This window comes from Poecilia formosa, unplaced genomic scaffold (genome assembly GCF_000485575.1).
Source record: "Poecilia formosa unplaced genomic scaffold, Poecilia_formosa-5.1.2 Scaffold360, whole genome shotgun sequence".
NCBI classification, from domain to species: domain Eukaryota; kingdom Metazoa; phylum Chordata; class Actinopteri; order Cyprinodontiformes; family Poeciliidae; genus Poecilia; species Poecilia formosa.
This window is the reverse complement of record NW_006800299.1, coordinates 615743-622852: the sequence shown is the minus strand read 5'-3', so window position 1 is coordinate 622852 and position 7110 is coordinate 615743. Positions and strand designations below refer to the sequence as shown.

At 38.6% G+C, this 7110-nt stretch overlaps 1 long non-coding RNA gene across 2 annotated transcripts; it reads right to left on the bottom strand.

Annotated features, from left to right (window-relative positions):
• Nucleotides 1-19: 19 nt before the first annotated feature.
• Nucleotides 20-6400, bottom strand: LOC103153737 (uncharacterized). Of its 2 annotated transcripts, XR_001659022.1 has the most exons (5): nt 6054-6400; nt 3819-4252; nt 2160-3288; nt 1481-1601; nt 20-734 (listed from the first exon to the last, which is right to left on the bottom strand). It is a non-coding gene; the product is annotated as an uncharacterized LOC103153737 (long non-coding RNA). The 2 variants fall into 2 exon arrangements; XR_477840.2 differs by lacking the exon at nt 3819-4252 and having other exon boundaries at nt 2192-3288; nt 6054-6396.
• Between the last annotated feature and the right edge of the window lie 710 nt (nt 6401-7110).

The following is a 7110-nucleotide window of genomic DNA, read 5'->3' as shown; positions in this document are numbered from 1 at the left end:
AGAGAGAGAGGCAGAGAGAGAGAGAAAAGGAGCCCCAGCCCAATAAATTCTCTGGAAATCCTCCAGAAACTCTGAACATTAAAGTTTGTCAGCAGGAAATTAAACTACGGTGGCTGAAAGGAGCCAAACTGCAGCTAACATTAAAATGCACCAGAACAGGAAACGGAAGCAAAAACATCAGCAAGAATAAAACGCTCCAAACTGACTCCACAGACGTTAGTCCTCCAGACCAGCAGGGGGAGCCGACCGCTTCATCAGGAACTACAAACTCAGGAATGACGGGATTCCAGAAGAAAGTTGAGTGGAAGAAGGAAAAGGTTTTCTATCCTTCATGGTTTTCACAATCGTAGAGAGCAGCAGCATATTTGTGTAGCTAATATGGCCGACTCCAGACTCCCCCTGGTGGCCTGGAGGACTTCTGCTTCGTGTAGCTTGTTTTTCCTTTTGCTTCTGGTTCCTGTGATTGCAGCGTTTTTCTGTTAACATTCAAATTTTTTCTTTGTGTGTTTTGGATTTTGCATCATTCATTCTGTGTGTTTTCAGCGTTTCGCCACCACAAAAAAGAAATAATGAGCGGTCTAAGAGTTTTACACATTCTAACCCGAATCTGGACACATCTGCACTTCCTGTTTGTGGTAAAAAATAAAAAATGAAGGAAAGAATCCAGAAACTTTACCTTCTCACTAAAACAACCCCAGTTTCAGTCTGATCCAGAACAAACAGAGAACCAGAACCTGCAGAGACAGTAACATTATTATTAATATTATGATTAATAATAATAATTAAAGAGTTTATATACTTATAGTCGTTCATATACGTATATAAACTTATATTAATGCATTTATAAATGCAGAATGCATTTATCTTGCATTCTGCAACATAAATCATACTGAATTAATAATTATTTAGTTTTATTTAGATTTCATATATATATATATATAAAAACATTTAAAATATTTCTCTTTTTATTAGGAAATCAGTCATATTGAGTGACCTAAAAATTATCTTACCTTCTGCAGTAACTTTCTATTCTTCATTATATTAACAATTATTATTCTCATTAGTGTTATAATCTGCATTTTTAATGTAATTTTACTCGTGTTCATTAATTTATTTTACTGTTAATTTTGAGTTTGATAGTTTTTATCACAGTTTAACAGATTTCTTTTTATTTTTCTCATTTCTACTATTTTTACTTATATTATTTACCAAATCTGATTTACATTGAAGTTTGTATTTTAATTTAGTATTTTTATATTCTTTCTTTTCATTGAAATAATAATCATTATTATCTAATCTTAAATATATGTTGAAGTCATTTCTCTCTGATTGTATTTCATCTGAATCTTTTCCAGGAAGGAAACCAGGTTCTGCTCTGACTCATAAAGTTTCAGATGAATTTAATATTTTGTTGCTCGTATTTATTTCTGTATGAACCGTCATCCGTTGCTTCCTGATGTTTCCGTCTCTCCACACTGACCAGTTATTCCGTAGAACTGGGACGCCGCGCAGGCCAGTCGGTTCGGGAGGAACGGCGACGCCTCCACGGCGTAACCATGGCGACCAGGACAGCGAAACACCTTCATCGTCGTCATCAGATTCTGCAGAGGGAAGGAGACCGTTAAAGTTCAAAGGAAAAAAATATCCAGGTAATATCAGAATTAAAGCTTTTTCATATTTTTTATTCAATCTTAGTCAATTTACAATGTTTTTATTTATTTATTTCTTCCTCAACACAAAAAGATGCAAATGGATATGAGGAATTCAGAGTACAAAATTAATTTGTAAATATTGTTTTTAAATAAAAATATAACAAATATAAAATTTTGGCAAAATACACTTTTAAAAACCACAATAAAGAAAATAGTAAACTGTATTTTAAGAAAACAATTAGATGATAAATATTTACATACGATAGCAATTTTAATAAATTGCTACTACAGTAAATAATAATACAAGAAAATGCAGCGCTATTTAATCTGTTATTCTTGTTCCATCTGTTGTATTTCAGATCCCAAAGCTGAGTTTACTGCGGCTGCGCAGAAAATACACTGCAAACACAGTAATGACTTTTTTCAGCTGAAATCATTCGAGTCTTAGGTTTCTGTTTCTAACGTTAATCTTAAATAACCAATAATTAACTGAACTGCGTTTGATACTAGAAAAAAATCCCAAGTCCGTCCGAACTCACCGGTTCCGCTCCAGCGTCGCCTTTAACCGTTAAACGTTGATGAAAACCATTTAAAAATGAGCAAAAAGAAGGTTCTCCACATCTAAGCAGATCCTGTGCTGCTCACATCCTCCAAAAGCTGCACAGCTGCAAACACTTCCGTGTTTTGATCAGCTGACTTGATAACCCGGATGAGACATTTAGGACGATCTCTCTTTCTACCACTAGATGGTGCCGTTTCATCAAAACAATAACCCAAAGGCTCTGCAGATCTACAGCAATAAATACAAAATCTCATTCTGTTAGACAAAGAACTGATTATTAATTAGTCTGCTGTGTAATTTGAGGCATCAAGTTTAATTAATTTGCAGTTATCCAACTGGGAAATGCATCAGAACACCTGCATTAAAATCTGACTTTTCAGAAAACTGTTGGGCCAAAAGAGCCACAATCCTCCTGAAAACAGGAATACATAAACAAAATGTTACATTTACATAATAGGTAGATAGTTAGTTGAAATGTTTTAATTTTAAATACACATGTAAAAATTATTATTAAAATTATATATAAACATTCCACTCAGAACAAATTTACACAAGAATGTTACAATTTGTACAGAAGTATGAAGATAGCACCCCAAACAACAGATTTAGAGAGTTTATCTGCCAAAGAAAAGTTGATTTGAGGTTTAATGATTGTTTTAGTTTCACCTCCTGGCCAACAGTAAAAGAGAGAACATTTATTCAACAGGATGAAAAGTTGCTTTTATGTCTTTTCCACTAAATTCAGCTGAAAGGGGAAGTTGCCTTGAATGAAACACATTTATAAATCTTTGTCGGGACCCAAAACCCCATAAATTCGGTTGTCCTTCATGCAGTAGCAGCTGAAGAGTCCAGTTTACAGAAAGCTGAGGTGGATTCATGTCAGCACAACAGACTGACTGCAGCTCCTCCCTTCTGGAAAGTTTCTGTTTGTCATTTATTACTTTATTTCCAGTAGAATAAAATAAAGCCAGGCTTCTCTCCTGAACATCAGATGCGACTCCTGTCCTGCTGCTTGACCTCCATGTTGGAGCCGGCGGAGCGGCGTGGGCCCGGCTACAATGAGGCGCTGTGTCCCTGCAGCATGGGGCAGACAGAGGGCAGAGAGGGGCAGAAAGTCAGGTCAAACCACCCTGGGAGCGCAGGCCTGGGAAAAGCAGGGGGGAGGCAGGCAGAGGCTGCTGCTGGAGACTTTCAGAGAGCAAAGAGCATTTAGCTTCCCCTAAATTAATTTCTCCAGATAAATTCTAAAGAGCTAAACTTCTTGGCTGTTTTATAAACTTTCAGTTGAATAAAGTTCAACATCTGTGTTGAAGTTTGATTGTAAACTGTTAAGAATTCTCCAAGAAGTTTATATCCTTAGTTTATATTCATGCTCTTAATTTGAAGTCCATTAACGTAACTGGTATGGCACTTTTTATTGTTAGTTTCCATTAAATACTGTATTGATAGCATTTAGCATTAGCGTCCACTAATTACTATTTTGTAGTAACACTTTAGCATTAACTTGGACTAATTGTTTAGCACCTTAGCATTAGCTTAATACCACACTGTACTTTAGCAGACCTGAAGCTTGTGATTAGTGTTTTAGGGCTAATGCCGCTAACCTTTTAGCTAGCGGTGCTCTTGGCTGGTCACAGCCAGTGAGCTGGTTCATGATAAACTGGGGGCTCGTCCGGGGTTTGTGATGATTTATCTCACTGGCCACCGCACTGATGCTGCGGCGGGTTGGAACTGAAACAGGCATCGACAGAAATGACCATCATGCATCTGTGATGAAGCTGCTTGTATTGGACAGCAGCTGCAGTCGGATCAGGCAGATAATCTTGGGTAAGCCTCCTCCGTCGGTTTGTGGCCATCAGGTCTGAAGGTGATTGTCGTTCTGTGCGATCTCTGCTGACCGGTCCAGAAAACAATGAGCGCCTGTGAGCAGAACCGGGGAATAAAGCCGTCTTTCAGCGCAGAAACACACCAACACCCTCCGATCCGTCGCTGAGGTTCTGATCCTTAAACAGCAGCTTCTCCTCAGGTTCTGATGGTACTGGAATAAAAGATCATTATTCTGCTTCTCAATGCATCTCTGTCTGTTTTTAAATGTTTTTATTTTCAGCAAACATTTTATATGCCAGATTTTCTAAATGATAAAAATGGAGTGTTCTGATTGGTGGAAAAAGAAGCAAAGCCTGAGAATAATTCATCTTTAGTCACTTTGAATTGATAATAAACATAAATATTAAACATTTTACTCTGGTAGAAATGAGAATTGAGTCTCCATGTTCTTCATTCTTCCAGTTTGGTATCCGATTGATGTCAGAGGAAAATTTCCTAGATTTTTTTCCCTTCAGGCAGGAAAAAGACACCTAAATCTCCGGGGCCGAGCCGATGCAGCCGGAACGTCACCAGCCTGCAGTGAAGCTGCTTCTGCTCTGCCAGCTTTGCAGAACTTTAGTCATTTAGCATCAGGAAACTCTCTTCTTGTTTTTTGTTTATTCATCAGTTTCTTGATACTTTCCACATTTATATTTATTAGGTTAATGCTAAAAGCTTAAATGTGTCTTTAGTAACCTCTAGTTGAACAAAGAGATGAAAAGATTCTGTTTTATTTTTTCTTATTATCCCTCAAACCCCCCCTCATATGCAGCCCTGGGCAACTGCCCAAAGCTTCCTGTTGCAACAATGTTAACAATGGCTACTAGCATTCTGCATTCATCATGAGATTAGATCATTTTAGGAGAAAAATGTGTGAAAATATGGAAATAAAAATGGATTTAATGGGGAAAAAAACACTTTTCATAACATAAATGAAAAATGATTTAATTTCTATTTCTGGATCATTTCCTGTTAAACTCAGATTCACTCTGTTCCCATTTCTGCACATCAATAACCTTCATTTGGATTCATGCCGTTTTTAACCAGCGGCTTAGTCAAAGTTTCGTCCGATGAACTGGACTGACAGTAGCCAGATGACAACAGAGGAACCAGAGTTTGTTGTCGCTCTGCAGAGCATCGAAGCAGAAAAGGAGGATTTATGGTGACAAACCGGTGGAGAGGCTGATCCACAAGAGTTACAAAAAGATTTATGACATCATGTTCAGCTGCTCTTATGACACATTTCAAAATAAATTCACTCAAATATCTATCATAGACGGAATTTTCCCAGCAGAGCATTTTGAAGCTGAAGCACTGGGGGAACTGGGGGAGTCTGCGATAACTGACCGTGTGTGTGTGTGTGTGTGTGTGTCTTTCCCACACCCACTCCTCCGTCTAGAAACCACCTCAAATGTCAACATTAGCACAGCGAGCGGCGGAGGCCCGGCGGGCCGGGTTGCGCTCCTCGGTTCTGTTCAGGGCGGATCCGCTTCGGCCGAGACGAGCCGCTGAATTTATAAAATAAAGATTCCTGTAAATATGAGCTCAGTGGTGAGCATTGCTAACTATAAAGCTAGCTGCGCTAATCATAAACATTAGCTCTGCTAACGCTAAGCGCTACACCACCATGCTTTAGCAAAAGCTAATGCTAAAACACTAAATTTAACCATGTTGCTTCATTAACACAGCAGGTTTTGTGTAGAAGGGCCACAGCGGAAAAATAAGAGTGAAAAAGTTGATCATTTTGACTTTTGAAACTTTAAAAATTTTCAAATGTTGAAAATAAGCTAAGTGCGCTAAGCTAAAAGTTAGCTCTAATATTAAGTCTTACTTTTGATTTTTACTCTGGGCTCAGATTTAGGGAACAAATGTAAAGAAATGTTTTGCTGAGGTGAGACTAAGGCAGAGCAGAACCTGCTGACATGAGCGTCAGCCCGGTTCTGGTTCTGGTTCTGGTGACCAGAAACACTCACCGTCCTCCGCTCCAGACGGGCGGCGCTCCTGATAAGGCCCAGACAGATAACCGGAGGAATGCGGACCTGATCCGACAGCCGGCTGGAAAACATCGGAACGAAGAAGAGAGAACACCGTGGTGTTCAAAGTGGGGGGCGAGGGCCGTCTGCGGCACGGGACAAAACTACGACTTTACATTAAAATCATGACAGCCTGGAAATGTTTTCAGATGAAGACTGATCTGAGAAGAGACGAAAAATCTTCACTTTCATTCAATCAAATCCAAAATAAGAAGCAAACTGGAAGTTTTTCATGGAAATAAAAATGGATTTAAGGGGAAAAAACTATTTTCAGAAGGAAAAACCATTTAGACTTTTGGATCTATGATCTTGTTTCTATTTTTAAAAAAATCTAATTTTTGTTTAACTAAAATAGTTAAATAATATTTTTTTAACACTTTTTAGTGTGAAAAATATATTTTTCACACTAAAACAAAATAAAAATGGATTTAAGGAGGGGAAAGAAAACCTTTTTTTACAATTTTGAAAAATGATTTAAAATTTAAATTTAATTTCTATTTCTGGATAATTTCCTGTTAATCTCAGAGATTTATTCTGTTTTCCCATTTCTGCACACTGAAAATAAGAACCTGCAAATCTTTATAGATTTATTAAAGATTTGTTTTCATGTGATGTTTTTATTCGTTTTTTCAGATGTTAATCAGATTATTCTTTATTTGGTATCAGTTCAGGTCCAGTGTGTTTAGATCAGCAGCAGCTGTTTCTGGTTCTGCTCGACCCGGTTCTGGTTCTGGAGGGTTGTAAGTGTGTGTCGACAGCGGCCGGTGAGCCGAGACGATCTGCTGCGGGCTGCAGGCGCGATGAAGATGATGGGAGGTCTTCCTCCTGCTCTGTGAGGCGTTCAAGTGCTCGGAGATTACAGAGCGCAGCGTCTCCAACACGTCGTCACCTTCATCACTGCCAGGCCTTCCTCCTCCTTCTCCTCCTCCTCCTCCTTCTCTTCCTCCTCCTCCTTCTCTTCCTCCTCCTCCTCCTCTTCCTCCTCCTCCTCTTCCTC